Source organism: Prinia subflava, chromosome 5, assembly GCF_021018805.1.
Source record: "Prinia subflava isolate CZ2003 ecotype Zambia chromosome 5, Cam_Psub_1.2, whole genome shotgun sequence".
Taxonomy (NCBI): domain Eukaryota; kingdom Metazoa; phylum Chordata; class Aves; order Passeriformes; family Cisticolidae; genus Prinia; species Prinia subflava.
The window spans coordinates 55,571,403-55,595,616 of record NC_086251.1 but is presented as its reverse complement, the minus strand read 5'-3'; the positions used below and the strand labels follow the sequence as shown (position 1 = coordinate 55,595,616).

General features: G+C 44.8%; 1 long non-coding RNA gene across 3 annotated transcripts in view; it reads right to left on the bottom strand.

Moving 5' to 3' along the window:
- Positions 1-1,268: 1,268 nt before the first annotated feature.
- Positions 1,269-24,214, bottom strand: part of LOC134551642 (uncharacterized) — a 45,553-nt gene continuing 22,607 nt past the window's right edge. The window contains exons 2-5 of one of the 3 annotated variants that reach the window (XR_010080637.1): positions 23,999-24,154; positions 23,387-23,407; positions 21,129-21,234; positions 1,269-8,015 (exon numbers count right to left, since the gene is read on the bottom strand). This is a non-coding gene — a long non-coding RNA (uncharacterized LOC134551642). The remainder of the gene's footprint in view (positions 8,016-21,128; positions 21,235-23,386; positions 23,408-23,998; positions 24,155-24,214) is intronic. The other 2 variants (XR_010080636.1, XR_010080638.1) reach the window with 2 other exon arrangements.

Here is a 24,214-nt window from a genome sequence, read left to right as displayed (position 1 = left end):
TGAGGAGGTGCAAACTGGAAGATGCTGCCAATGCACCCTCACTTGCTGTGATGTGTATAAACAAACAGGCTCTGAGAGCCTGACAAGATGGTTTATCTTATCTTATCCAGGCCATCCTCTGTCCTACACAAGAATTTTTCCTTTTTGTACATTTTCAAGTGTGCTAAACCTCAGTGGATGCAAGCATTTCCCTTAGGAAGCCTTTCACAAGTGGCTTGCTTTCCCTGCCAGGAGATTTTGCAGAGACTGCAGTGACAGCCCCATGACTGGGTGTTCTCAGCAGAAAAAGAAGAGGGGCAGGTTCAACTATACAGGGATTCCTGCTAAAACTAACCTGCAGCCTTGCTCACCTCCTCACCCAAAATTTCTGCTATCTTCAAAGGCTCCTTGAGCAAAGAGTATTCCCTCTTTGATCAGCACTCTGTGCAAAGTGAAAACAGTCAGTCTGGGAAGGCACAGAGGCAGAAATTCTGGTTGTTTCTGCATACTGAGTGTAAGGCACATCCCTCTCCTTAGAGTAGCTCAGGTTTGTTGGCTGCACATCCACAGACTTCACATTCTGTCCAGACCTTTCTCTGCACCCCCTTATAAACTAATTACTGGGAGCTATGACATCCTGGAATAGGCAAGGGCCTCCCTATTTTCCCCTGGAACTTGCCATCTTAGAACCACTATGGCCTTGGCACAGTCCTGCTGTGATTTTTCCTCCATGGAAAGCCAGGCCAGCTTTGCTCCTACATCTCAAGTACAAAAACTTCCCTCTTTCTCCTTGTCTTCTCTCTGAGCTCCATATCCCTTGTGGCTCTTGACATTTGAATGAAGACATGTCTGGGGCACACTAGACTCAAGTCTGCTGCCTGTCAGTAACAAAAAGCTGGCAAAATTGAATGAACCTGAAAATCAAAACTGAGGAAACTTTCAGCTTCTTCTCTCCAGGACTGGCATGTCTATGTTAGCACAACACAGCTCTGGCCACAGCTGACTTAGCACATCTACAACTGCAGCATCAAAAGCTCGAGGCTTTGGCTCTTTTCTGAGGACAGAAAGAAATAATGACCCCCTCTTCCTGACACAGGTTGGGCTGAAGCTTTCTGAACTCAGCTGGATGCTCATCTCAACTGGTAGCTGCTTGTTGTTGAGTGATGATGCTCTATGATATAGCAGGAGAATAAAACTCTGCAGCTTATGAACCAAACTTTGTACTGATTTTCAACCTCTCCTGGCCTCTACAGCATGAAATGAGACCATTTATATGTGGAGCTATCCATCCTTCCATCCATCCATCCATCCATCCATCCATCCATCCATCCATCCATCCATCCATCCAGTCTGCTGTTAAGTGTGGCTCTGGCAACAGGGAAGGGGCAGACAGGGCTCAGGACCTCAGCCTTGAGATCTGCTTCTGCTGGTGCCAGCATGCACAGGCTCTGAAATGAGAGAGCTAAGAGGGTAATTTATAAGCTGTCCAGTGTGTTTTCTTGCTTAACCCTCTCACCATCACCAGCAGAGAAGAGGAGGAGCAAAATATCCAGCCATTGTTCTGTCCCCAAACCAGCATTTCAGAAGAGTAAATGAGAGCTTTCTTTGAAGCACTGCTGAAGAAAAGGACAGGATAACCTGGGGAAAGAAGGGGGCTTCCCTCAGAATCAAAAACACCTTGCCCACATCCACTCATCAAGATTTTTTTCTTTCTATTTTTAATTTTTCCCCCTTTTTTTCTGTGCACTTTCTCCAAGAGGAAAGCTGGAAGCTGACATCGCCTCAAAATCTCATTTTAAGCCTTCCCTACCCCCAATTTATACTGTTTTTTCTCCACAGCTCCCTCAGCCCCACCCATCTAACTCTGTGCCTTGCAGCAAGAAGACTTGGACACACATGAATGGAGATGTGAACTACTGCCTTTGATAGTTACAGGGTCTGCTTGTGCAAACTAGGCTTAATACAAAGGTTCCTAATAAAAATTTATATCTTCCAGGTCCCTCCTGGCATAGACAGCAGCTACACATGCCCCTCTAGGCCCAGCTCAGAGGAACATTTGCAAGTTTGGTTCACACTCTCCTGCCAAACCCTTGTCTTGTAGAGTTTGAGGAATGCTCAAATGTTCAAGCCACCCCAAGCAAGTTTATTGTCTGCTCATCACCAAAGCTCTTCTGGGGGAAATTCCCTAAACCAGTGAAAAATGTCCCGTGAGACTGGGTTGATTATTCTCCTCCACCCTTTTACCTTCTTTTCCCTTCTTTGTCCCAGGGCACTGGTCAGCTCTGGCTCCCCACCATCAGACACACAGCCAGGCCAGGAGGGGAAATGAATCATTTGCAGTGGGAGATCTGGATTGCAGGATCCTTATCTTAGATCCTTATCTATCCTTATCTTAGATCCTTATCTATCCTTATTTTAGATCCTTATCTCTCCTTATGAAAAAAGAAACACGTACTTCCAGACAAGATTTCTTTGGGGTCAGGAGCAAGACAAGTTTCCTATTCATCATGATCTTCCTCACCAAAAATATAAAATTAAAAAAAAAATAAATAAAATTTTAAAAAATCAATCAACCTATATACCAATCTTTTCAACTGCAATATAGGCACACTGGGAATAGGGAGAAGGGAAAATCCCTACAATACCAGTAGCTCCGGACAGGATATCCTCTGTATTGTGAACTTCAGGCATCTTTCAGGTTCCCAAAAGCTGGCAGGCTGCAGACATTGTATCAAATTGGATTAAATGGGTAAGGATTCCTGATCTGAATGTCATTGTGGCTGCTGTGTACAAGCAAACACTATGTAGACAACACTCTAAAAACCCAACAGGTCCTCTGAGAACTTAGAGCTTCTCAAGGCAAAATTAATTAAGAAGTAATGAACTGAGCTTTTGATACCACAGTGGAAGTGTTGCTGCAGGCACAAACACTAAGGAAAGGGTGCTTTTGACTGATTTTTAATTAGAATTTAATAGTGCCCTGAAGTTACATCTCTCATTAAAAAAAAGCTTACCTTGTTCTATGTGATGAACAATTCAAATTAGATTTTAACATATTCAAATAACTGGTCTGAAAGATCTGCATGGGAGTCACAAAGATAGTACAGGTTAAATCCTTGACCCTTTACAGTAGATTTTTCTTTAACTGATCCACCATCCAGTTTGTTTGCAATTAAACATTAGAATTAATAGGGTTTAAAGGAAGTACTGAAAAGCCATGTGAAATGCAGGCTTCAGCTGAGGTAAATTAGCACAGCTCATTGATTTTAACCACATTAACTGTCTCACTGGAGTGTGCAGATCTTAACTATACACAATATTTCCAAGTCACGGCCAGTCCCAAGTCCCCTCTCAGCCTGAATGGCCTCTCACTCCCCAAGATGTCCCATTAAATATTGCTCAGCACATATAAGCCTGAGGGAATCTGCCCACAAAGTCACCCAGATTGCCCAAAAATGCTCAAGCTGGAAAACAGAGTGTGTCAGGGTAGCCCCACGGGCTCCTGGGGTGGCTTGGCCAAGGTTTGTACCCCTAAGACATTTGCAGGTATGCTGCTGCTACTGATAGCATCAAGAAACCCATCTGAGCCCACAGAGCCCACAGGGTATGGCCCCAGATGAGCTGCTGGGAGAGGAGGCCAACTAAATACTTTAATTCATCCTGAGCAAACAGCTCCTTTCACTGCCCTGTACATAGGGAGAACATTTATATCGTGGAAATCTAACTTACTCTTCTTTCTGAAGTGCTGCACCTCTCTCAATAAATGCCCCTTCCCCCTCAAGATGAACAATGTCCTCCAATGCTAAGCAGTAAAATTAAATAATAAACATGATTGCCTCAAATGCAGAGAATACTGTTTAGCTGCTTTCCAAATGCATCTCAAACTCATTCAGAGGCACAACACAGCTGCTTGGATGGTTAAAAACAAAGGCAAACTCCATCCTCATCTTACAGCACCTGGTTGTGACAGAGCCCTTCACATGGGCAAGCAGAAGGCAGAGGAGGTGTCAGGACACACAAAATCACACCTTCTGCCCAGGGCAAAGGGCATTTGGCTACCTAACATAAGTGCTACGGTTGTTTTTCTCCACTCTCTGAGCCTGAGTCTTGCTGTCCTGGATAATAAGTGACCTGAATCACTCAGAGATCCTCTGCAGCCACACTGGCTGTGTGCAGTGCCAGCAGCAGGCTGGGTACAGCCCACAAGCTCTGGTCTGCCATGCTCAGGTGTCTTGTCTGCACATTCCTCTAATCTTTAGGACTTCATTAAGCATAGGGGGAGCAATCAAAAGTGGTGCTTGTTGTGGTTTGGGGTTTTTTCCTTGCTTCTTTTTAATTACACAAGAATTTAAAGGTAGCATAACAAGGCCATGCCAAGAAATTATCTCTCCTCAGCAGTTCCACATTAGTTAAGCGCTGATTCTGCAGCTACTGAAAAGCAAGTTTACACCTTCCCTTCGATGGGACCACGGTCCAGCAGGAAGGTTTCTGTTTACACATGGGAGGAAATATCCTTTTGCCATTCTGCCTTTAGGACACAGCACAGGGACAGGTGTTAATGTAGCTTAAATGTCTAGGCTGTAATCTCTTCATGTGACCCCTGGCAGGTTGCATTCCCAAAGACAGAGGCTATTCAGGGATGCAGGAATGGGCAGGATGAGAGTTTCAGGTCATGGGAAGGTAATCCATGGGCAGATAATCCAGGCAGCAGTGGGCAGGAAGCTGAAGTTTGCTCTGTTTGATGGGATGCTGTGCATTAGGTTTGTTTCTGAAGCAGTGGTGTGCCAGGGGATCATGATTCACTTGGTTGTGTGGTATATGGAGCCTTTCCCCACTTTCAATCCTGTTATATCACTACCCATCCCCATCTGTGGTGAACTCCCTACAAATGCTTTTCTAGAGACAACGTTTGCTTTTACATCCATGGGACTTTTCCACTCTGCACTCAGATTTGATGCTGACACAGAGGCACTGGTTTTCATTCAGACAAACTCTGTTATCTCAGTGCTTAGAGACCCATACCAGTCCCAAACTTTGGCTGGCTATTTCTTTTAATCTTGAAGATCCCAGATCACTCCTCTGACCCTTCTCCCAGCACCCCTTTGCTGTTTTGCTCCTTATTCATAGAATCACAGAATACCCTGAGTTGGAAGACACCCACTTTACCACCAACACCATCCAGTCCAACTGTTTGTGCCAGCCTCACAAACCCTGCTATTTACCAAGAAAATACAGGGCACCCCAGCAAACAGCACTGACAGCAGCAGCATCTAAAACCCTGAGTAGCTAAACTATCAAGGTGAGTCCTTTGGGAACAGAGAAGGACACAGGTATTAATCTGACCTTGGGATGCTTTTGAGTGGCAAGAACAGTTGGGAAAGCTCATGGGTAAATCAGTCTCTTTTGGTGTTTATTGCAGCCCCTCATCACTGGTTTGTAATTTCTGCTTAGCTCAGACAAGGAGGAATGTATGGGGGCTTGACAGGCAGATAATGGTAAGAGTTCCTCAGTGATCACTCTGCACCACCCCCAGCACTGTGTTTAGAGAGTTGTTTCAAAGGGGCAAAGCAGCTCCTCAAGCACTTTTATGGCTTTGTAATTTATTTACCAAGGCAAGCTCAGGTCAGTCACACTATCTATTTCTTTTTTAATGAGGTGCTGTTTATTTTTCACTCTCATGTTCTGGATGGATTGAGACACAAGGAGGTCAAACGGCTTCTTCATGAAGTCTCCAGGGCTTCCAAAGCGAAGTCATTCTGCCTTTTAATGTGTTAAGCAAGGAGCTTGACTTGAAATCAGGGGAATTGCAAACATGTTTAAAGGTGCCTAAAAACGCTCCTAACAAGGAGCTTACATGAGAGCCTTGGTTTTCTGTGTTCTATTGAGTTTTAACACCTGTGCAGCTCCACTCACTTCTGCCAAGTGTCACAGCCAGCTGAGGTGATGTAAGGATATCCTTTGGGGAAGATCTGCAAACACTTTTCACTAGCTCCACTACTGATCTGGATAAATTCAGACACTCCTGCAGTTTTCTCAGTATGAAATGGAAGCTTTTAAACTCAGCCTGGAGTTTTCTTCTTCAGACTTGGGCACTTGCCTTTCTGTCCAAATATACCAAGTAGAAAATACTGACTCTCTTTCCACACCTTGTCTCCTCTCTAAAATTTTTGCAAGAGACTGGTGAATTGAGAGAACTTTTGCTGGAGGCTTATTTCAAGAAGAAACACTTTTTCTTTTTCCCTTTCTTTTTGCAAAATGAGCAAACCCAATCTGAGACTAAAATCAAATCACCTCGGATGATCTTGCACACCCAGGTCATTAAAAAAAAAGCATCAGGGGAAAGACAATAGAGACTGGTGTCACTTATGGTGACACACCACAGAACCAGACCTAGGTCTGTGCTGTGGTGGTGCCTGTGGGCCTCAGACGTGCACAATGTTTGGTGCTGCACAGCAGCAAACCTGCAGACAAGTTGCTGTGCTCACCCCAGAGGCACACAGCCACCCCAGAGATGTCCCAGTTCAGATCTGGCTGTCCAGCCCTCTGCCACGGGTACAAGAAAAATAATGGGCTAAAGCTTGTAGGAAATGACTGGGTAAGACACAAGAATAAACCATGGAGAACAAGGGTGAGGTGACCAGGTGTTTTATCCACTTGGGTTCAGTGTGTATCTTGGGGAGGTATCATTAAACATTTACCCTGTGGTTTTGCTCTTCCACCAGAACCTGACTTCAGCTGAGGCTGGAGACAGACCCAGAGTTGGACAGACACTTTTGATCCCACTCTTCCTTCAGGTTTCATGTGAGGTAGCTCAGGTCCTTCCCACAGAGACATCTCAGCTCTTAATCAGTAGTTAAGGGGCTTGAAGAATTTGCAGGTTTCTCTCGGTTTTCTTTCTCTTCCTTCATTGAAATGCCCAAATGAGCAGGCCCTGGATGGTCCTGGGAAGGGAGGGGGGGTCTCAGCCTCTCCTGTTGGAGCTGCTCCAACTTGTGCTGCTAGTTAGCTGTTCACTGGAGCAGGAACCTGTAACTTGACTTTCCCACATTACACACGAGTGTCCTGACCATGGGGAAGGAGAGTCCATCTTCCACTTCTTCTCTCTGGTCCAGTGAATCTTTAATTATTGATGCCACATGGAACAGCTTCAGCAGGAGACTCTGAGACCAGACCCCTGAGGATCTAACAGCTGGATGCTCACAGCACGTTTTCAGGACATGGGAGGCTCTGCATGGGAAACTGAAGTTCAGTCTGGGTTTGCAACAGCCTGAGAAAGGGCTTAGACCAGTGCCATCTGTTTCCAGTGAACAACACTGGTGTGCTGAGAAAGCTTATGGGATAGAGACACTTACAGAGCTTCTTGCACCCTGTAAATTTAGAGGATGAACTCTTGGTCAAATCAGGAGGGAGGACGGACTTCCCGTTTATTTCCGTGGGCTGGGAAGGCATCAGTCAGGATTTAGGCATGATCATTTCAGCCAAGCCAAGGTTCAGGCAGGTTTGCACTTCTCGGCGTGCCAGGAATGCAAACGCTCTGGCTGGGTGGGGCAGCTACCCCTCGTCAGAGAATCAGACACCTACCTTCCTCCGTGGAGTTAATCTGCAGTAACTCCACAACATAAAGATGCAGAAATGCTATTAAAGTGAATCCACTGTTAAAACAGAAAGGAGGGAAAGATATAAGGGCCCACACAATGCAATGTTCCCGCAGCATAGCCTGTTCTGGGGTTGTATATCACAGGGAGAGGTTTTATTAGAGCTCATTAAATTTTAAAGCCTTAATGGCACCTTCTGTGCTGTGTGATTGGTACGAAAAGGAGAGCTTGGGAAGACATTAATGCAGCAGGACAGAAGGCAGCTCCACTGCAGTGCTTGCGGCTGGGGAGATGAACTGCGGGCTGCCGAGCATCCGCGGGGTTAGCGTGACATCGTCTGGCCACAGCCGGTACCTTCAGCCCCAGGCTGGAGCATCCCCGGGCCGGCACAGCCCCTCGGACAAGCGGAGATTTGCCAGGTGGATTCACTGGTCCTGACGCCTTGCAGGAGAGAGTGGGAGTGCGACAGTCAGGAGCAGCAAATAAAGCAACACAGTACAGCAAAGTCGGTGTAACCAAGCTGTAAGCAGCTCAAAAATTCAGATTCTCACTTTGAACTAATTGCTTCTGCTGCAGCTAAACCTGCCTGCTGGGTCTACTGTTCTGCTTTTTCTTCTTTCTTTTCTCTCATTTTCCCCACACTTGGCTTTTTTTAAACTTCTATGTTTTAGCAACCGGTTGATACATTTTCTGTTTCCACTTCTTTTCCACCTCCAGCCACACTTTGCAGACCAGGGGAGAATTCAGCCTTGAGGCTGCAGCAGTCATGGCCAGGAGCAGGAGGAGTCAGTGCCAGCAGGCCAATAAAGTTACTCTCAGGTAGATGTTCTGTGCATGCCTCGAACCTTTGCATTTAGAAACCAATAATCCATCAGTAAGGCTTATTTTTATTATTATTACTTTTTTTTTTTTTTTTAGGGTCACCAGGGCTAAAATTTTCAAAACGTGTTTAATGGTGTTGTACATCTGAAACTTGGACTGCTTGGATGTCAAAGGCCTAAATGCACTTGGGTGCCTCCTCTCTGAGCCACACACACACAGAGCTGTAATCTGAAACTGTGTATGCCTGTATCCAGGTCAGGGAGACAGCATAAGAGCTCATTTGCCTGACTCACTAACTTCCTTGCCAAGAGAGCATGAAATTTTCATGACACTGCAAAGTAGCTGATCCACAGCCTCTTAAATGTTGCTGCTCCAGAGATTTTATACCTAGGAAGCACCCTGAATAAATGATCTGCTTTTGGGATGCAGGATTATTTATTTATTAATTGGTGGTGGTGGTGGTTTAGGAAAAATATATTGACTGAGTTGGGGAAAACAAAGTCTTTATAAAATCTTGGGTGGGATAAGACCCCTTATCAACTCTAAAAATCTAGGACAGATCATGGGAAGGTAATGCCTGGTTGTGATTTTAAGCTCATCTCTGGGCCTTGGGGAACAGTCTCCATTCTTGGAAATGGAGTCCTCCCCAGTCCACATTTTAATATGACAGGTGTCAATCACTCAAATGAAGCTACTGCTCCCCAAGAATGCTCTGTCCAAAACTTTGAAACGACAGGTGAAAGTGACCTTAGAATCATTCACAGCTTTGTGGGCTTTGGCTTATTCTTTTAAATTTGTGACCTTAATGGGGTTTTTTCCTCCAAAACACTTATGAAAAAATGTGAATGTCCCAGGCAATGAATCTGAGTGTTTCCCAAGACCAAGATCATCCAAGCCAGGCATAGCCAAGAGGAGCTGTGACTGTGAGGAGTGGATCAAGGGGACAGACTGATGGCTCAGGAGAACACAGTCATGGCCACTCCAAGCTGGATGGAGCTTTCAGCAAGCTGGTCTAGGGGGAGGCATCCCTGCCCACGGCAGGGGGTTAAAACAAGATGATCTTTAAGGTCTCTTCCAACCCAACCATTCTGTGATTCCATGCCTGGAAGATGACATCCATTCTGCAGAACAGTATTTGAAGAGTTGGCCTGGGCCATTCCTGAATTCCTATGGTTTGAGAGGTTCAGACAAAACATCACCAATCAGTCAGAGGCTTCAAAGCCACATGTTACAAGCTGAGTCTTGCTTTCACACTCAGTGGGGCCCAGACTGGGTTGCTTTATTATTCAAACACACTACATCTTAGTCATGTTATTTTTTCAACATGGAAACAGCTACATTCCATCTACGAGCAAAAAGGTTGGATGTGCAGCCTGAGCAGCCAAGACATGTCTGAATTTGCCTCTTTTAAACCCCTTGATAACTTTCTCTATCCCTGAGCAGCTCGAATAGTTTTACAATGAGTGACTCAAGAAAAAAAACAAGAAGCTATCCCTGAATACATGAGCTGTGAAGGGTTCTCTTTGGATGAATGCATTGTGATGGTTTTTCTGTGCCACCTCTGAGTCCTTGGCATGGAAGTGTGTGAGATCCCTTCAGTCATGCAAGGACAAGAGAACCTCAGCATGGGCAACAAGCATTTGAGGGTATTTATTGAGGCAGCCAGTCTGACACAACACAGGGAAAATGTAAATGGGCACCAGCTTAGTGCTCACACACCAAGAGCGTGCACAGGCTCCTCACCACCACTGAGGGGTCTCTGTAACACACAGCCAAGGCAAAAACTAAAAGCAGCTTGATAGCAGCAGCAGGTAGCTCTGCTGAGCTGCTCCTGGCCCAGCATGATGTTTCCTCCCCAGAGGCTTCCTGGGCAGAGCTGTGCTTCTCCATCTGTGGGAATCTTTCGGACACATGGAAACAAATACATGTCCGTGAGGAGAGAAGAGCTGTGGTGGTTATCCATGAGCAGTAAAGTAAAGTAGCAAAGCACTGAAGAGGTAAAGCTTCTACTTTTAAGAGGTAAAAAAAAAAAAAATTAAGAAAATATTACTTTTAAGTATTAGTTATCTTTCCCTCCAAAAGCAGGGCTGCATTCACACTGTCTCTCATGTAGCCTTTCAGACCTGGAGTTGTGACCCAGGCAAGGTGGCAGGATGGTGACAGCCCTGGCTGGAGGTGTTAGGATCCAGCCATCCAGGAGGTCCTGCCTGGGGACACACAAGCTGGCAGACAGACAGACAGACAGACAGACGGACAACCCAGCTCCTTATCTGACATGTGCTTTCCCAGTGATTACTCCATTTCCCAGAGAGAGAGAAGCTAGAAAATTTCTTTTGCAGTTTTGATGCTCAAAAGAAACCAACCACAAACCAGTTTCGATGCATGCAGAGAGAGCTCTCAGCAGGGCCTTGGGAAATTCTCTGAGTCATTGGAGCCACCAGTCAAAGGGATGGAAGGAAACCCCACAAAACTCCAGGCCATCACTAGATGTTCTCCGAACTCCCTCCTGAGGGGAGTTCTTTGGTTCATTTCCTTAAAGCCCTGGAGTAGCTCCCCCAGCCCCTTCCCCATTTGGGGAAGGTGTTCTCAGCTCTCTTATAGCCACATCTCATTTCCAAAACCAGTGGGTTCATGCTTCACCTCCCAGGATAGTGCCTGTCCACCTGCCCAGTATCTATTTCCAAGCTCCTCCTTACCATTTTCATCTCTGAGGAAAAGCTAACAAATCCAGTGGTGACTCCATCCAGATCCTCCTTGGTGAACCTTCAGCCCAGTCTGCTCCAGGAGCTGGACTTGGTGTCTGCTCCTCACATCAGCTCTCCAGGCCTTGCCAGTGGAGGTGCCATCACCATTTGCCAGTCCCTCCTCTGGCAGCCTGATCCCTATTCCCCATCACAGTAACCACCTCACCACTGAGAAGGGTATTTTCATCTGCACTGTTATTCTGACTTCTCTGTAACTGTGAGCTCTTGCACGTCCCTTGCACATTGTTGCAGGAGGACCAGCTCCAAGACTGCTCTTCCTACACAAACCTTTCTTTTAGACCCATTCCCATTCCTGTTAATGCCTTCTTTCACTTTCATGGCAAATTCACTCTCCTTTTCTTCTCCTGTCTCCTAAACTTCCCCTTGCAGTCAGACACAGTAACTCCTACCTTTGCCTATAGCATCACCACTCTGGGGCTTTTCTCATCTTGCCCACACCTCCTTCACCATTCCTACCTTCAGCAGCACAAAATTCTTCTCCCCTAACTTCCCATCCCAAATGCCATGGCTATAGAAACCCCCTTTTCCTCCCTGCACCAGCCCACTCTTCCTGCCTTTTCTTTTTGTGCCTACTATGGCTGTAATGCCTACAAGTTTTGTCCTGACTTCCTAGGCACAGTGATGACTCTTCTCCATCCTTACATTCCTTACTGTTCTCAAAGCTCTCTCTGACCCTCTCCACACCACCTAATGCAGCATCCATGGGATCCTGGTCTCTCTCTGCCTCAGCAGCCCTTTGTCTGTACACAGAAGATGCTTTCACCTGGCTCAAGATTTCCATTATGTTCCCCCAGCCCACTCCAGGCTCTGCAGCCACAAGCAAGGACATCTCCTGGGTGAGTCCTGAGTGGACTTGGCTGCCCTGCAATGGGATGGGAGCTGGGAGACAGGAGCTGGGACTGTGCTGCTGGACACTGCCCTGCCACGCTCTGCAGCAGCTCCCAGAGTGGGAGGCTCTCTGGCCCCTGGTGTTTCTCACTTTCCCCCAAACACACTGGCTGTTACTGTCTCATACTCTCCTCCTTTTCCCCTTCTGGAAAGACATTCTCACCACAACAGCTTGTTTCACAACCACCTTCCCTCAGCCCAGATACTACAGATGATGTTTCGTTTTTCATTACTGTAACAGCGATGTGACTCACGAGCAGTTTGTCTTATCAATGTTCACGTGTATAAACAGATCAGCAAAACTGTTCTTGAAACTAATCCTAAAACTAAAGATTTTCTCATGAGCATTCAGGTCTTTCTTGTTTTCATGCTTCAAAAAACCAGCCTGAACACACAAAAAAAGATTTGTATTTGACTGAATTCTGGTGTACCAAAGCAAAGCAGGACAACTTGTGAATAAGCTGTAGATGGCCAGCACAGTGGGTATGAGCTTTTGGTTGTCTCCTCTCATCGAGGAAGAGGGGAACATCAGAAACAGAAAAAAGAAAAAAATCCTGTCACATGTGGTTTGCCCACATTTTCAGAGAGGGCCATAGAGGGCTGGTTAGAGCAGCAACAATAAACTGCCAAGAAAATGTGTGTCATGACACTCCACACACAGACAGCAGCTTGCTGACTGAATGATGGAAGCACTGAATGACGGAAAAAGAGAACTTGTGGTCAATTATAGAGGTGCTAGAAGGGCCGGTAAGAAATGAGAGGAACAGAAAGTTACTTGTGATGGAATTTGATGCAGCTGATGTCACAGAAGTCTGGCCGGATGACTGTCCTGATACTGAAATAGAACTGTTGATTACGAAGGGCAGACTGGGGGCGGTTCTGCTGAGTACCACTGTGGACTTGTGAGCTGCTAGGTCAGATTTGCAAGATGCTCAGTTCAGCATCACTGTGGACTTGTGAGCTGCTAGGTCAGATTTGCAAGATGCTCAGTTCAGCATCACTGTGGACTTGTGAGCTGCTAGGTCAGATTTGCAAGATACTCAGTAGAACAGGGAGAGTATCTGCAGAATTATCTGCTACAGATCACCAGATGAAGTCACAGAGTCAAAAAAGCATGATGACTGTTCTTTAAACCCATTATTCATTTAACCCTCATCCAATTTGTGGACAGAAGAGTTCTGTATGCACAGAGAGCTTCATATGGGAGACATGCTAGAGATGTAAGTAGCCAATAGAAAAATAGCATTTGGGTGGCACAGGTGAATTCTCTAACCCATGAGGGTCACACCCATGGTGAGAGTGTTCACTGCAACATACCGTGGTGAACCAAGTTCTGGGTAGAACGTTTGTTGACCTCTGAATGCCAGGCATCATTGTGACCTGATTTTGACCTGATTATCTACCTGCCCTAAACACTCAGCATTAAAAAGGTACATTCTCTAGCTCAAAGGAAAATTACTATCCAGGTTCATTGCTAGACAAAATGTGGGTAGAAAAACCCAAATGAAAGTTCAGGCCTTTGATGAAGGGTTTATCAGATGGTCAAAAAGTCGGAATTTCCAAGCCAAGAGTGCAAACGGATCACGCTAAAAATCTCATCCTGGTTCAGCAGCAAAGTGCAGGAATCAGTGTGAAACTGAAAAGCAATCACAGCTGTGAAAGGGGCAAACAGCTGCCAGTTAACATAAAACAGAAGTAACTGAGAGAAATTAGTAAGTAAAATTAGAACTGTATAGAAAAACCTCAGAACATATACTTTTCCTTCTACTAAGAACAAAAGGAGCTTAAAGATAGTGCAGGAATATTACTAGAGAGGGGTAGTAAAATGAATTGTAATGTAAAAAAGTAAAATAATAAATAGATATTCAGAAAGAAGTGAGAGCATGTACATGTATAACACGGGATTGCTGATGGACATTTTTGCTCGGTTACATCAAGAGTCTCATAAGCAAGATATACTAGAGAAAAAATATTGAAAATAAAAACTATGGCTAATTAGCATTCCCAAAAGAGATGACATAATCTCTCTCCCACTTCCATTTGAAGAAGTGCTCATAGTGTATCAATACTCCAAATGGGTAAAGAGGATGGACAGGGTAAGCAAATAGAAGTTAATAGTAAATGGTAATTGGCATCTTTCAAAGAACAAGAGTTACTTCCCAAACTGAGTTACGATTTTGATAAGTTTGGCCCAAACATGACAGATTCAAGGTTTTCAAGGGTGTACCAGGGGACGTTTTGTCCTGTAAAACATTAAAATTTATCCCATAATTGATGTGAGAGCTGGAGAAGTGAAAGATTGCAAGTACTAATGAATGGTCACAGCACAAGGCTCCAGTACAGCACTATGAGAAAAGGGAACAAAGGAACCATGACTGTGTATATGGTGTTAGATGTAGGGAAGTGATTTTCATGCTCATGCAAAGCAGTAGAAAGATCACTGCTGAAACAGTCCCTGACATGCTGACTTATGGAGTGAGTGAGCAGCTTTGGGGAGAGGACACTGGGAGCTGCCCCATTACACTGCTTCTCCCCAGGAGCTGCTTTTAGCCACCACTGGAGGCTGGATTTTGCTCTAGGCAAACCTTTGGTACTCTGGGAAAGCCACTCTTGCTACCTTCTGTACCTGTGTGCACTTTTCAAAGGAATCTGAAAAGAGGAAACCATGAACTACCTACAATAGCAACCTGCAAAGACCAGAACAAACAGCACCCACCCTGTGTGACATTCAGGACTCTGCTCTTTGGTCTTTTGTTTGCTTTGTCCATCCCATGAAGTCTCTTATCAGTCTACTGAGACTGCATGTAGGCTAACTGCACAAGTATTTTCACAAAACACCACTTGCTTCTTGAGTTCCTAACTACCACCACAGGCCTCTAACTGGCAGCACAGGTGCCTTGAGCATGACCTTTGGCAGGGTGCATGGGCAGCAGCCGGGTTTCAGACCCAGCTGTCAGGGCTGTTTTTCCATTTGATCCATTACAGTTGTCTGTTAAAAGACAAAAATAGCACCAGGGACTGGGACTTCCTTCTGGGAGCCGAGTTCCCCAGCCACAGTCAGTTCCCCAAGTGCTTCCCTTCTGAAACATAGATGTATTTTCCACATACTTGGCCTGCCTTCTGTGGGAGAGGTACAGTCCTCACTCTCTTCCATCCCTCCTCTCTTCATCGTGCCCTTTCTACAGAGCAACCCAGATCCTTGTAGGAACCCTCAGGAACCTGACACTGGCTGGGGAGTCATGGAATCATAGATATGTATTTATCCAGCTGTTTGCTGGATGTTCTGTCCAGAAGGATCCTGTGAGAGACAGTGTCAAAAGCTTTACTGGAATCCAAAATGATTACATCAACTGGTTTCCCTTGATCAAGGATTATTACTATGACTAGCTACCTTGTCATAAAATGAAATTTTGTCAAGCAGGACTTTCCCTCATGAACCTGTGCTGGCTGTGACCAGTGTCTGTCTTGCTCTTCAAGTGTTTTATAATAACTCTCAGATTATTCTCCATGATTTTACCAGGCACTAAATTGAAACTGTTGAAGTGCTTTACTGCTCAGCACTGGCATGTAGGAAGATTCATCTGTAGGTATCTAGGGACCACAGATGACAAAAAGTGTGATTGCTAAGGAGAGGAAACAGACTGTGGGTTAAATGTGTTCTAGAGAAGGGGGAGTTCATGATGTGTCTGACATCCTGCTAAGAATGGCTTCTGGGAGTTATGTCTTTTTGTGTATCCTGAACTTACATGGAAGAAAACACCAGGAATTAAAGACTGCTTTGCTTTAGGTGGGAAGGTTGAGATAGGTGTGTTTCTTATGCACTAAGCAGGTGTATTCCTTTTATTTCAACAACACACTGTCTTCTGCTGGGTCCAGACTAGAAGAAAGGAGAGATTTCACCAGTGCTCTTTAGTAAATGTGACAAAACACCAAACACATCAGGGGACTGGTGGGGCCTCCATCCTTTGCATCTCCAGAGCAAGGCTGTCCATCTCTGCAGGAGATGCTTTAACCCAGCAGGACCTCTGCAGCCTCAGCACAGAGCCCAGGCTCAGCAGCCACACTCTGGCAGAGATCTCCCAGTCACAGACCTGGCCCACTGCTGCACACGCTGGAAATCCAGGGGAGGTTTGGTGAGAAGGGGAGTGTTTGGGCTGGTTTTTCTTTTGAACCCTATAATAACACTGCTCATGTCTAGTTGTGCACACTCTTTAAAGAGCTGGGATTCCCCCCTCTGATAGCAGCTACACAGCAGTCTGACTTTTCTTTAATCTTCACCAAACTATTATTTCAACATACCACCCACACAGCCAGATGAAAAAGCACTGGTAAACGGGTGTTGCTGTTTTGTTCTTTCCTTCTCAGAAAAAAACCAAGGCTTAGAAGAAAAGCTCAGAGTCCCTCTCTGTATGTACTAACTCCTCCTTTCTGTCTGGAATTTCCCATCAGTTATACCATAAACAAACTCCCTTCAAATATGCTAAAATAAAGTGAACTGAAATTCAGTAGCAGACATAGAATTAGGGACTACTTGTAATCTGGTGGTTACCAAAGAAAGATCAAGAGCTGATAGAATCTGGTTTTTCATTTTAGACTATTTAAATTTCTTATTCAATAAAGTAATAATTCGCTTTATAAATTAGGTTGCATTTGAATACAGCTTTTCATTTCATTTTGTGATTGAGCTTGATAAGGTTTTTAACAACAAGAAGTAGCTCCTTCATTCCCAAATAATGGATAATACTTTGAAGAGCAAATACCAGCATGTTATTGCCATTTTTCAAAAGGATTTAGACATCATAACAGATTATTTATTGTTTTGTTGTCCTATCACTGATGTTTCTACTAAGACCCTCTCAAGCAGGAGACAAGATGGTGTCCTAACAGAAAATGTCATTGCTAGGAAAAAGGACACAAATCTTAGATTACCATGACAGATTCATAATTTTTTTACAACAAACTACTCTAAGGAAACCATAGAACAGTCGCAGAGAACACTAGAAGATATCTCTTTTATAAACAGTATTTTAAAGCAGCTTTCATTCTCTCCTCCTGTTTCTCTGCCTTTAGATTGCTAAGAAGCTTTTCAGGGAAGGAGGCCTGGAAACCACTGCGTCCATTTTATTAATAATTTTTTAAACTAAAATTTCAAAGCAAAAAGATTTCAAAGCTGACACATCCCTGGCTGTCATTCCACCAGCCAGCAGACAGAAGCAGGATGGATTAAGAGCAGGACTCTCTTCTCCTGCTGAGAAGGACTTCGGGGTGTTGAAAGCCAACCATGTCCTCAGAGGCAGGTCAGGATAGGGGATTCTGTCCCTCTGCTCCACACTGGTGAGACCCCACCTGCAGTGCTGCTGGACATCTAACTCTGAGTGTCCCAACATCAGAGGGATGTGGATCTGTTGGATGGCCCAGAGGAAGCCATGAAGAATCTCAGGGTGCTGGAGCATCTCTGCTATGAAGACAGACTCAAGAAAGTTGCAGGTGTTCAGCCTGGGATAAAGAAGGTTCCAGGGAGACCTTCCAGTGCCTGAAGGGGCTACAAGAGAGCTGGAGAGAGACTTTTTACAAGGGCATGGAGTGACAGGACAAGGGATAATGCGTTCAAACTGTCAGAGGGCAGGTTTAGATAATGAGAAGAAATTATTTACTGTGAGGGTGCTGAGGCACTGGCACAGGTTGCCCAGAGAAGCTGTGGTTGCTCCATCCCTGGTAGTGTTTAGGATCAGGTTGGATGGGCCTTGGAGCAACCTGTTTTCCTGGTCTTTAAAGAAGTCCCGAGCAAAGGGACTGCCTGGCAGGGCAATGTCAGGCTTCTCCAGGGCAGCCAAAACCAAGTGTAGGATACCAGTGGCTGCTCCTGCAGCTACCTGCAAACATTCACATCCATCTCTCTCTCTCTTTGCAGAAGACACGAGCTTGTTTATCATTGCCCAGAGTCCTCACTGACAGCTAGGCATGTATCTCAAATATCTTGAAACCAAGCAGAGAAAAGACACTGCATTCTTTCTGGACCATCTTCTTTCTTCTTCTGTCCTCATAGCCCTTTCCTCCCACTCCTGAAAGTGCCAGGATGTCACCCAAGCTGATCAGACAGCAAAGTGCCTCTGCAGAGGAATGGGAGACGTGGGTGTACTTGCATTTTTGTTTCTTTGGTGTTTGGTAGCATAACAAGACACCCTTTATTTTCACCCATGTATTTGCTGTGTGTATTCCATAAGCCACAGCTCCAGGATGCAGCTGGCCTGCAGCCTGCCTTTCTCCTGCCAGTGATCCTGTTTGTCTGACACCTGAGCAGTGATGCTGGCACAGCACACCATGACACTGTCATTCAGTCAAGTCAGTGGGAGCATTGGCATTTGGTTCTGGAAAATTCTGGGATTTCCATGTCTCATTACATGTAGATATCTATAGCTGAGGGTTTTTTCCCTTAATTTTTGATAATAACCGGGTTTCTTACAGTATCTTTTTGCCACTTCATATCAAAATATCTGCAAAGGAAGTCTTGAAAAGAATTCACAGACGTCTTCTAAACAGAGAAAATGAAAACTCAGACAGAGATGAGATTAATGAAAAGAGACCACAAGATGAGTCCAGAACTGAGCTGTATCTGTTTTCGTCCCATTATCTGACAGCACACACTAGCTACCAAATCTGGCAGAGAATTATAAAATATTTGCATTTCTTAAAATGTTGAAACCTGCAGGTTTGGCTGAGCAGAGGTTTCATGCAAAAATATCCCATATCTGGGTAGCCTGGAGTGCACAGAGAGTTGTGGTGTCTAGGTTCACCTGCTTCCACTCTGCAAACTCACTCCAGAAAAGCTACCACAGGTATCACTCTCACATACCACAGACAGACAGACAGACAGACAGACAGACAGACAGACAGACAGACAGACTTTCCATCCCCCGTGTCATGTGTTAAAATGTGCCTGTGCCACCCCAGCACCAGGTGAAGTTTCACCATCTGTGTTTCCATTAATAATTTAACTTGCAAAATGATTGAAGCTGCTAGTGTCAAGAGAAAAGATGATGGAAAGGATGTGTTTTAATGTCGAAGAATCTTTCCAATTTATGTGGTTGCTTCAAAAATGAATCTTCAAAAAGTACATTCCCAGCACAGAAAGGAGGGCATGGAAATCATGCTTGGAAAATAAGGCTGTAGATTCATTGTTTAAGTGAAAGCAAACTGCTGAACACAGAAAAAAAAATCCCAGTTGTCTGTAGGAAGACCAATTTATAGCAAGATATATTTATATTGAAAAAAAATGTGCCAGAGCTCAAAAGTCAGTGTTTTCAAGGGTGATTTCCAGTATGTTTTTCTGTTGTCTGTTCTGCTATTATGACAGAGTAAGAGGATCTGAAAAACTGGTGGGAAAGGAGGAGAAAAAGCTTGGATTTTTTTCTCCTTGGGGTATATACATACCTAGAAATCTCAAGAAAGACCATACTTTCTTTTTCAGACTATATCAGGGAATTTATCTGAGAAAAACTGAAACAAATATCTCCAAATATGTGTGTCACTAAATCTTTCACTTTAGTTGGAGGCTTAATATCATACCTTCATCAGTTAATTTCCTTTCTTCACAACATTAGGTTGCTTATAACAATACATTTTTTGAACTCTTCCCTGAAAGTGTTCAAAAAATGTGTGGTTCTGAAACTTAGGGACATGGTTTGGTGGTAAACTTGGCAGTGCTGAGTTAACAGTTGGACTGGATGATCTTAGAGGTCTTTTCCAATCTAAATGATTCTATTCTATGATTCCAGCAGAGACTGGAAGGGATCTTTCACACCAACCAGCACTCCCCAAGACTCAGAGAAGATGCCTCAAAAAAGACATCAGAGGTAACCATCCAACTGCACGACATGGTTCCAATTTCCAGCCACTGCAGAGTGGAATCATTACCCAGCTCACCACCCATGTGTGAGCCTCAGTTTCCCCACTGGAGATCAGTGACACAAAGGAAGTGGACCAAATTAAGAAACATGTAATTGTAAAGTAGAGCCTGTCCAGGTCTGTGAGCTCCCCCACTGAGGTGCGGTCAGGTGGAGCATAAAAAGTGTGGCAAAGGCTCACAAAAATCACTTGTGCACAGAGATTCTGCAGAGAGATCTGCTGCTGGCGGGAGTGTGAATCCCACTGCTTGCTGAGGCTCATGTCAAGGGAGGCTTCACCCCAAAAGAAGTCACAGAGACTTCTGAAGTCTTCTTTCTTGGAGAAAATCTGAGCAACAGAGCACAGAGCTCACAACTCTACCCTCTGTGACTCCTCCATCACACAGCTGCAGTCCAGATCGGTGGCTCAGGAACTAGTTTCCTCTAGATAAGGTCTGGCGTGCCCAGGGTGATTCCAGCTGTATACATCAGGAAATTCTCAACGCAGAAGGACCCCAAGATGATACAAGTTGCCCGCTTTGATAAAAAGAGACATCCTTTTGAAGCAAAGGGCCCACAATCCTGAGTGTCCATGTGTGACTGCAGACCTCCACAACACACCATGCTCAGGAAAAAACCCAGCACATGAAGTCCTGTTCCCAATGAAACCTGCCAGCCTGTTTTCTTGTCCTCTTGCCTTTTTTCTCCCCCTCCTCCTCTATTCCATTTCCTTTTCCTGTGTGCTTACACTGAGCCCCTGTATGTGTAAATCAGTAAATCACACCATTTACAGAGCATAATTTTCTATGTTATCTCTGTTCTGCAAAACGTTTCCTGCTTTCCTGTCTGCGGCTTTTCTCTAAGGTGCCCCTCGGCGCTGAGCACCAGCGCAGACGTGTTGGGGTCACCCACGGGTGCCTGCCAGCTCTGTGACATCCACCCCTAGCAGGGTACGAGCTCCCTAAAGCCACCCACCTGCAGGGGTTTGGTGCAGCTCTACAAGGTGGATTGCTGGGATCTTTGCCATGGAGAGCTGGCAGTGAGGGTCCCTGACCACAGCAAGAGGAGCTGATGCCATGTAAACAGCAAATCCCTTTGAATCCCTGCTGCATCAGCTGGGTCCAGCCTGGCTGAAGAGCAAGCTGAAGGAGGCTAAGGGGAAAACAACAGTAGCAAATAAAAATACTTGGACTTACTGCAGAGTGTTTGAGTGAGATTTGGTTTATCTGAACCTCAGGTTTGTCCAAGGCTTTTCTGTATGCATCAATTCCTTGTTCTTCAGCCACTCCACTCCCTCAGGATCTAGAATGGAAGGATGAATTTTATGACTTTGTTTCCACGGTTGACACAGTTTTTGTATTGACCCAAGATTTAATATCCAAAAATATAAGAGCCTTGCAGTAGCACAGAGTTCTGGGTAGCCATATTAGCTGTTTGCACAAGATGCGAAACCAGCTTGAACTTCTCTCTGATCTGTGAAGGTTAAACCAATTTCAGGTCTTGGCCCAGCACTACTACTGCTTCAAGTTTGTAAAAAAAATTCTAGAGTGAGTATTCTTTGAACCGCACCCTTTTCCTCCCCATGCACTAACAACTTATTCTAACCCTGTGGGTGTTAGAGTTTCTTAGTATAAGGAGGGGTTTTCTTAAGAAAGCCAGAAGTTCTGTCACAAGGCTGCACGTGTGGGGTGAGCAGCAGAGCCGAGCACACCGTGGCAGGTGGTGATGGGTGCCAGCTAACCCCTTATGTTTTCAGTTTCCCTTTATTCCACCAGCTGGAGCTGAATGAAGAACAAAGTGGATGGGCTGGGATACTTGGGAACACACATGTTCAGAGATTGAATTCAAAGTTTGCAGCCAACTTCCCCGAGCTGCAGCAGCACACTCGCTGTCTCAGCTTTGGCCACACCACGGGCAGCAGGGTGTCCCAAAGAAGGTGTTAGATACAACCCCACCTCGTCCCACAGACCCTGAGGTACAGACTGGCACCTCTCCACTCTTAGCACACAGAGGATAAAGTGGTGTTGTTCCAGAGAAGTCAGTGGTTTCAAAGATCTCCCAGAAGCTCTGTGTGACAACCAGCTGTGCTCTGCCAGCAAACTCCTGACAGTGACCATATTAATTAATCCCAGTACGTGACAGGGTAGGACGGTCAAACATAGACAAAGCTTTTCTCTTCTGAGTGAGAGACCTTTCCTTCATGAGGGCATGATCAGTCACATTCAGCTTAGTGGATTTCCACCCCTGAGGCACACAATACTGTGGTTCACTGCACCAGTGAAAAAGGAAACCAGCCAAATTTCTACACACCACTCACAAAAACAGGCAAACCTAAAGCAGGAGGGCTTTCCAACACTGAAGTGAGGTGCAGGCATTTATCACCTGACTAAGCAGCAGGAATCTGACTATGTCATCCCACCCATCACATGTAGAAAAGCCACTGAATCAAAAATCTTAGCAATTGTCAGCCCTATGTTTTTAATTTCCAGCAGCAGGACTGGAAGGCTTCTGCATTTCCTGCAGACTGCACGCTATGGATTGGGCATGCATGGTCAGACAGAAATCCGTGTAAGCTCTGTGCTGGCCTCAGCTCAGTGGTTTTGCCACTCAGCTGGCCTGGCTGCCAGGGTGGCACGTGTATGCACCTCGTGTGAGGCAAAAACTCTGCAGGTAGGAAGTGACTGGGAGGAAGCTGAGCTTCGGTTTTAGCAGTTTAACACCTTCTGGCTTGGGGATCCAACCTGTGGCTGATCCTGATAAAGACTGCAAAATGCACTGTGGCCAGCTTTTGTCCCTGTCCCAGAGCACCAGGACCACAGCCACTGTCACAGACAACCCAAGTTTGAACCGCAAGCTGAGATTCTTTGCTAGGCACAGTTCTGTATCATACCAGTGCAGAGGTACTCATACAGTGCTTTGGCCACAGGAGCACAGAGCAGAATTCAGTGCTCAGTGATTCTTAGCCCCTGGACACTGCTGTCCTACAGACACTCTTGGGCACCTCTCTGCGTTGCTTATGACTAAGAAAGTCTTTTTTGCCATCTTGTAATACGCTGCTTTCCCCAGACAGGTCTGCAGCTCTGACCCCATTCAGTGCACTGCCTAGTAATAGAAGAGACAGACATTTGGCTGTTTCCTACTAAGACCTGTACTTCAAGACACTGTTTTCATTTCCTCACTTCCCATGCTGCAAATTTAAAGTCATATTCTACCATTTTCCAAGAAAAATGAACCTTGGTTACCTACCAAAAAGATGCACGACTGTACAAAATTGTCTTCCTGAGTAATCTTTTGCAATATAAGACAACGACACCGTATTCAGTTGCAGGTGGAGAAAGGAGAGGCAGATGATCTGACATTTCCTCCATTTATACCTTCTTGCTGGTCACAACCAGGGGAAGATTACATTACCACAGACCATTTTCATATGCAGTGGAACAGAGAAATATCCTACCTGCTTTTCTCTTGATGGTTTCTAAATGAAACAAAAGGGGAGTAAAAAACTCAAGTCAAACTCAAGTCTTAAAGTCTTTCAAACACACTGGATTCCATCAGTCTTTCACAGTTTTTCTGTTGATAAGCAATTTCTCTATCATAGTGCTGTGAAAATAATAATAAAAAAATCTGTGTAATGTAGAACTGAGTTAAAACAAGGCTGGACCCTTTTCTCTCTTATTGTTTGGACAGTCACTGTACCTCAGTAGGAAAATGACGAAAAGTGCATGGAAGACATTTCTTATGCAGCTTACCTTGCTTGAACATGCTACCTTAAAGGCAACTGGCTAAAACACCCAGAAATTAAATGGCTGAAAGAAATATTCTCAAAATATTTCCAACCTAAACTCACTGAGGTTAAAGGAAACATTTCCATTTACTTCAATTGTATTTGGCCAGAGAGTTTCTGCACTCTGCTTTAAATGGTTCTTCATCTGATCTTTCTTTTACTGACTAGGTAAGATACCAGTATAATATAGCTCAGACCAAAATTTATGTTGCTGTGTTGCTTGTATTAGCTCTACCAAAAAGAGAGTAAAGTTACTTGAAATGTTTCGTTTGGTTTTATTACCCACAGAAGATCTAGCTTGGCATTCATCTCCAGTTCATCTCCAGTCACAGAAGATCTTGTCAAAAGTTTTTGAAAGCATCTTCCAACATGAAATCTTGGATCAGTCTTCATCTTGCAGGGGAATTGTTCTGGGCGATGTTAATTGAAACTGTACTGCTGAGAGAAACATGAAGAAGATAAATAGTAATATTTTTCAAGTGTGACTAGAAGATTCAA